General features: G+C 34.5%; 2 long non-coding RNA genes across 2 annotated transcripts; one reads left to right on the top strand and one right to left on the bottom strand.

The window, feature by feature from the left end:
* On the top strand, window positions 3,845-6,199 carry LOC107625308. Its single transcript, XR_001617173.2, has 3 exons — window positions 3,845-4,204; window positions 4,309-4,378; window positions 5,882-6,199. It is a non-coding gene; the product is annotated as an uncharacterized LOC107625308 (long non-coding RNA).
* LOC110268842 lies at window positions 4,582-5,875 on the bottom strand. Its single transcript, XR_002357425.1, has 2 exons — window positions 5,613-5,875; window positions 4,582-5,526 (listed from the first exon to the last, which is right to left on the bottom strand). It is a non-coding gene; the product is annotated as an uncharacterized LOC110268842 (long non-coding RNA).

The following is a 6,919-nucleotide window of genomic DNA, read 5'->3' as shown; positions in this document are numbered from 1 at the left end:
TCACCTATCATTAATCAACCAAACTAATCAAAGCTATGCTCAAAATCATGAGATATTCATTCTTTCATAATATGCACAAATATAGCACAAAACCTCATGAAATGGCATGAATTCACATATGGTTGGTTCAATCAAGGGAAACATGAAAATCTACTCAATTAGCTTGCTTGTAGCTCAAGAAAGTGCATAATTCTAATGAAAACTAAAGAAAAAGACTAGCTAAAACAGGCTAAGATGACTTGTCATCAGAGACCCAAGAGAATATACTCCGGATGGCGTCCAATGACTACGTTGAACATCATGTAGACCGCTTTGTGGTTGTCAAGCACGCGGATCTTGGCTAAGCGAGTAACAAAGATTGGGTGATTGTCACGGGTCACCCCTTCATTCTGACTTAACTGAATTAAGAACAAGAGTATATCTTGGAGAAGAAGTAGGCGTGAATTGAAGGAAAAACAATAGTACTTGCATTAATTCATGAAGAACAGCAGAGCTCCACCCCTTAATCTATGGGGTGTAGAAACTCCATCGTTGAAAATACATAAGTGAAAATAGGGTAGGCATGGCCGAGTAGCCAGCCTCCCATGGAGGTCTCAAAGTGTAAAAGTTACATAAGATTAAAGTTAAGCTGTAAAATAAACCTCTAAAAGTAGTTTTTATACTAAACTAGTTACTAGGGTTTACAGAAAATGAATAACTAAGTGCAGATAATGCAGAAATCCACTTACGGGGCCCACTTGGTGTGTTTTTGGGCTGAGCATTAAAGCTTTTTCGTGCTTAGGCTGTTCCTGGAGTTAAACGCCTGCTTTGGTGCCAGTTTGGGCGTTTAACTCCAATTCTGGTGCCAGTTTGGGCGTTTTACGCCAAAACTTTTAAGCTGACTTTGAACGCTAGTTTGGGCCATCAAATCTTGGGTAAAGGATGAACTACTATATATTGCTGGAAAGCCCAGGTTGTCTACTTTCCAACGCAATTAAGAGCGCACCAATTGGGCTTCTGTAGCTCTAGAAAAACCACTTCGAGTGCAAGGAGGTCAGAATCCAACAGCATCTGCAGTCCTTTTTCAGCCTCTGAATTAGATTTTTGCTCAGGTTCCTCAATTTTAGCCAGAAAATACCTGAAATCATAGAAAAATACACAAACTCATAGTAAAGTCCAGAAATATAATTTTTGAATAAAAACTAATAAAAACATGATAAAAACTAACTAAAACATACTAAAAACTATGTAAAAATAACGCTAAAAGGGTATAAATTATCCGCTCATCAGTTTTCACAGATCTTCTTCATAAAATTCTTACTCAGCCACTGAGAACTCATGATACCAATCTTGGTTGCCTTACTGCATGTGTGTTTTTTGTAACAGCTGGTCAATTGCCATGTTTCCTCTCTCTTCATCTTATGATAGTAAGCAAACCACTTACAACCTTCTTTGCAAACAGCTTTGCACCTATGGCTATCACACTTTGAGAACCATATTCCTCTGTCACTGTGCACAACATAACTAGTTATACATTCCTTAAAAGTATTCCTATCTACGTACAATGTCCCAACCTCCCATTTATACTCCTTCATATTCTTCAAACTCTTATACAAGGGGTACTTCCTCAACAAGGGATCCCCTTCATCATCACTTATAGGGACATCCCACAACTCCTCACTCTCATACCCATCATCTTCATCCCTTAGTCTAGCAGCCACCACTTTCTCCTTACCCTTATTAACACTGCCACTAAATTCTCCTTGTACTCTCCCAGTTGGAACACTCTGTTTCATCTTTTGGGAATCTTTCGTAGTTGTGACTTCAACATCATACAAACCCCCATCACCATTCTAATCATCATCGCTGTCATCAAATGTAACCTCCAGATCACTATCTCCAGAGCTGTTTTCACTCGACTGTTCATCACTGTTTTCCTCATCATCATTTCCTGGCTGGTAGTCATCATCCTCAGATTCATCATCACCTGAAAAATCTAACCTCTCTTCATCATCATCCTCCAACATATCATTCTGGGCTTCTTTCACCACCGTGGGCTTCTTACCCACCTTGGCCTGAGCAAATGATTGGGCCTTGTACAGCACAATTGGGCCAAGCCCAATAGTGTCTGCAGTGGGTGCAGCAGCCTCACCAGCATGTATGTCTTCAACTTTCTCAATGGTGCAGCCTTTCCTAGTAGTAGCACCATCTTTGTGAACAGCAAAAAGCTCTACCATGTTGTCCCTCATTCTAATTCTGGCCATGTCCATTGCATCCTGGTCTGTGTGAAGCATCTTCAGTCCTACATCTGTTTCATCTTTCAGAGACTTATACCACATTGCAGCAATGTTTTGTGCCACATATCCCTGTTCGACCACTATCTCCATGGCCTCAAACCTACTGCACCTATCTTCATCACAGTAGTCCACTATGGAAGTCTCACCCCCCACATAGTGTAAAGGTTCACCATCAAACCCAAACTTCCCCCCCATGGTGTATCTTGACACTAAAATAACTCATTTTCTGAACAATCTGTTAGACAAACACAATAGACTTCATAAAATTCTCAAATTGATCAAGAACAACAAAAATGCATAAATGCAATCACCAGGACAAAATAAAAACTTCCAAACCAAAACAAGAAACGAATATGAAACTATAAAATAAAACAATCACACAACAACATGCATCATTACATATCAACATGCATTAAGATGATGAAAACCAAATGGGTTGAGAAGATTTAATAACGGAATACCTGATACGATATTCTTCCAGAATGTAAGGGTTTCAAACTAACTGCTGCTGTGGACCTTTAACGTTACTGAAGGACAATGTCACTTCTCTGGCTGCGAATCGCAACCCTTCAGTGACAATCGGTAGGGTTTGTTGCCTTTGGTTATCGTTTCGTGCTTCACAAGAAGAAGAAGAAGAAGAAGAAGAAGAAGAAGAAGAAGAAGAAGAAGAAGAAGAAGAAGAAGAGTCAGGGTAACCATGCGTTCTGTCCAAAGGCGGGAAGGATTACACGTCTATTAACCACTGTCTCCTCTCTATTGCCACGTCGGATACGACGTTAAGAATTTGACACCCACTTAACGGCAGGACCTGATTGATGCAAATCAAAACTTTTTTTAGAACAGTTTAAATGTTGGGGATTAAAACAAAATTCACCCCAAACGTAGGGGACCAAATTAGTACTTTACCCTAAAAATTATTTAGTAATTATTAAAAAACTTAAAAAATATATTTTGTTATGGAACCATTTAATTGTCTAAACGTTCTGGGACCATCGAATCCTTTGTCCTATGACCTCACAATTTGTCCATGTGTCTGCATTCCGCGTCAGTCTTCCACGCTTGCTCCAACGACAAAGTAACATAAGAGAAGCAGCTCTCTTTCCTTTGTAGTTTGTACCGTAATTTCCTTCAATGTTGACAACATTTTTACAGTTTTTTTTGTTTAATTATTCTGTTGGTCCCTATAGTTTTGCAAAATTTTTAATTAGGTCCCTATATTTATTTTCTTTTTAATTGGGTCCCTATACCAAATTTTTTTTTAATTAGGTCCCTCATAATAGTAATTGGCTTAATTTTATAGAGATCCAACTAAAAAAAATTAGTGCAGGGACCCAAATAAAAGGGAAAAAAAATATAGGGACTCAATTAAAAAAAATTAGTGTAATGATTCAACTAAAAATAAAAAAATACAAAGACTAATTAAAAATTTTACAAAACTATATAAACCAATAGAGTAATTAAATATTTTTTTTTCAAAAGACAATGAATTTTATTAGAGAAACTACTTGATCCACAATGAACTCCAAGCAAAAGGGTATTTTGGACTATGGTAATAGAAAAGTAGAACAACAATTGAAGATTGAAGAAAAACAAAGGTAAAGTAAGTTCATATGAGAGTTTCAGGCTTCATGTAAGAGACATCTCTCCTCAGTCATGCGGCAAGCTTCTTCAGCTATTTCCACCGGTAATCGTCGATGATTCTCAAAGACAGCAGCATTCCTTGCTCTCCAGATGCACCAGACAAGGTTCGCAGCAAGCTTCTTCTTCCTTCGAGATTCAAAGACTCCATTAAAAATAACCACCATCTCCATGGCTCCATAGCTTGATTCAGTAGCGGAAGTCCTACAAGATCCCATGCTTCAACCACGCTTTCACATCCCCACAGGCAATGGCGTACCGATTCCTCCATAGCATCACAAATCAGACAGGTAGGGTTTATGTTTTGAAATCTTGAATTAAGATTTTCCTTTATCGGAATCCCTTCATGTAAAGTCTTTCACAAAATATTCTTATCTTTGGGGGTATTTTTCAGGTTCCAAAACTGGAACACTACTTCATGTCCCGAAGCCACCGAATATTCTCCAGATTTCTCCTTTTACCAGGTAATTTTATCTTCACCTTGTTGTATAGGAGTTTCTAGTATTGCTCCGGAAGTCCCCAGAGTTGAATCCAAACAGGGACAAGAGAGAATTCCTCTTCTATGATCTGTTATGTGCTCTGTTATGCCCAAATAGAACCTTAATTTTCTTATGTGTGATTAAACGTTGATACTAAGAATGAACTAATTAACATTCTGGAGCCCTAATTTTTTTCTGGTTTGCTTGTCATTTGAGCCTAATTAAAAGATAGGGTATGGGTGGAGGAAGGCCTTAGTTTGCTTCTGTTATGCTTGCAATTTAGGTTCACTGATCTATCTTCATTAAGCACAATGTATAAGTGCCATGCATATGATAGCTTGCAGTTCTTGATTTTTTATTTGATCATTTTCGGATCTTGAACATACCACGTTTCAAATGCCTAACAGCTTGTAATATGTTCACTGTGTAAAACGATTTGTGCATTTTTATAGGCTATTTTTCTTAAAATTGCTTGTATATTTGGTGTTGCAAGATTTGCCATTATAGGTAGAAGATGATGATAGGTGTAATCCATTATATAGAACAAGCAATTGAAGGAGTTCTATTAGAACCTTAGATTTTATTGTTGTAGGCAAAATCATTATAAAAAAAATAATGTCGATTGGAAAATAATATAATTTACCATTGGCTAGTGTTGAGGGGTAGTCATTGAAGTTTTTCCTGATTTGGACCGTGAAAAATTGTTGGTCCAGACTACAGAGTATGATGGTTGTATAAACTCAGTTACATCATAAAATTTCATTCTTTTTTTTCAAATTTCCCGGTTAATTAAGTCTGTTGTAGCATGCAATGTTGTTACGTTTAACAATTAAGGATGGTTTACAGTGGAAATTAACCATGTGTCTATGTCTATCTTGAATGATTTGAAATAAATTGAAACAAATTAGTTAAAAGAACAAATATGAATTCTTCTACTGTTTTATTTAACTCACAGAATCAGTTAAGTTGTACATCTTTCAGAGAATTTAATTCATAACAAATGTTTCAAAACAATGCAAACCATCAAACTGTGGTGCCACACTTGGTTTCCTACTGGCCTTGGTTTGTTCTTCCACTACTCTTGTTGTAGATATTGTTTCTTGATTAGATGCTGAAATCTCTCTTGCAAGTTTCTGCATTCATAGAAACCTTATGTTACTTTTTGGAATTATATAACACTTTATATGAACAAAAATAAATACATATCTTTTTCTTTTACCTTGTTCATAACAAATGTTTCAAAACAATGCAAACCATCAAACTGTGGTGCCACACTTGGTTCTCTAATGGCCTTGGTTTGTTCTTTCTCTAATGGCCTTGGTTTGTTCTTCCACCACTCTTGTTATAGATATTGTTTCCTGATTAGATGCTGAAATTCTTCTTGCATGTTCCTGCGTTCATAGAAACTTTGATGTTACTTTTTGGAATTATATAACATTTTATATGAATATAAATAATAGATATCTTTTTCTTACCTTCGCATTATAGAAGAAGAATCCAACTCCAGCAGCTACAGCAGGGAGAGATGCATAAATCTTTCGCATGGCCATTGGTGTAACGATAGATTGATAGGAAAGAATAAGAGCCTTGTGATGACTATATATATATATATATATATGAGTCCAGAGAAAATATTAAGAAGATCAGATACTTTGTTAATGATGGGAATTTGGGAAGCAAACAATGGTTTATAAAGGGACGGAACGGGTAAAAAAAAGAGAAAGCATAGTGTTTTATCTTATCTTATTTTAATTTAATCCATTGGGGTAAGGAATTAAATTTAAAAGTGCTGAAAGATTTGTTCCATTTTATGCATATTGTTACATTAGTAATATACGTTATTTTTACTTTTCAAGTTTAAATTTTCTAAATTTAAAAGTATTGTTTTTAATCAACTTTTTTTTTTAATTAATGATGCGTACGAAATAGAGTAAAAACTCTTATCTTTCTTGAAATATATCTAAGAAATTTTTAAATAGTTATTATTTTTATAAATCCATTCTGTAGATCAAATTTTAAATTATGATTTTTAAAAATAGTTTAGATAGAATTTAAAATGCTATATATTTAATCAAAATATTCATAGATAATATTTTTTATCTGATAGTGATAAAAATATTTTATTCTTATACTCTTAAATATAATTTAATGATAGTATAAATCTTTTTGTTGCTGATTTGAAGATAAAATTAATTTTAGTCCAATAAAATCAAAGTCAAAATTAAGTTAAAATGAAAAAATAATTTGTATCAAATCACGAAAGCAATTAATTTATCCATATCTATTTAACTTTTTCTTAATTTTATCTATCAGTATTTTAAAATGAATCCGAAATCTCTTTTTAAAGGATAAACATGACTAAGGTTAACTGAAAAAAATCAAACTTGACTTTTGATTAACTAGAAATTTGAATTAAGTTAATAACCCAAGATAACTTTAAATAATAAAAGCAACTATTAAAAAATTATAAAATTAATAAACAGATCATAAAAATAAAAATCGATCTAAAAAATATTTATTTTTTAT

Source organism: Arachis ipaensis, chromosome B02, assembly GCF_000816755.2.
Source record: "Arachis ipaensis cultivar K30076 chromosome B02, Araip1.1, whole genome shotgun sequence".
Lineage (NCBI taxonomy): Eukaryota > Viridiplantae > Streptophyta > Magnoliopsida > Fabales > Fabaceae > Arachis > Arachis ipaensis.
Note: the sequence above shows the minus strand (reverse complement) of the source record. Positions and strands in the feature narration are given on the sequence as shown.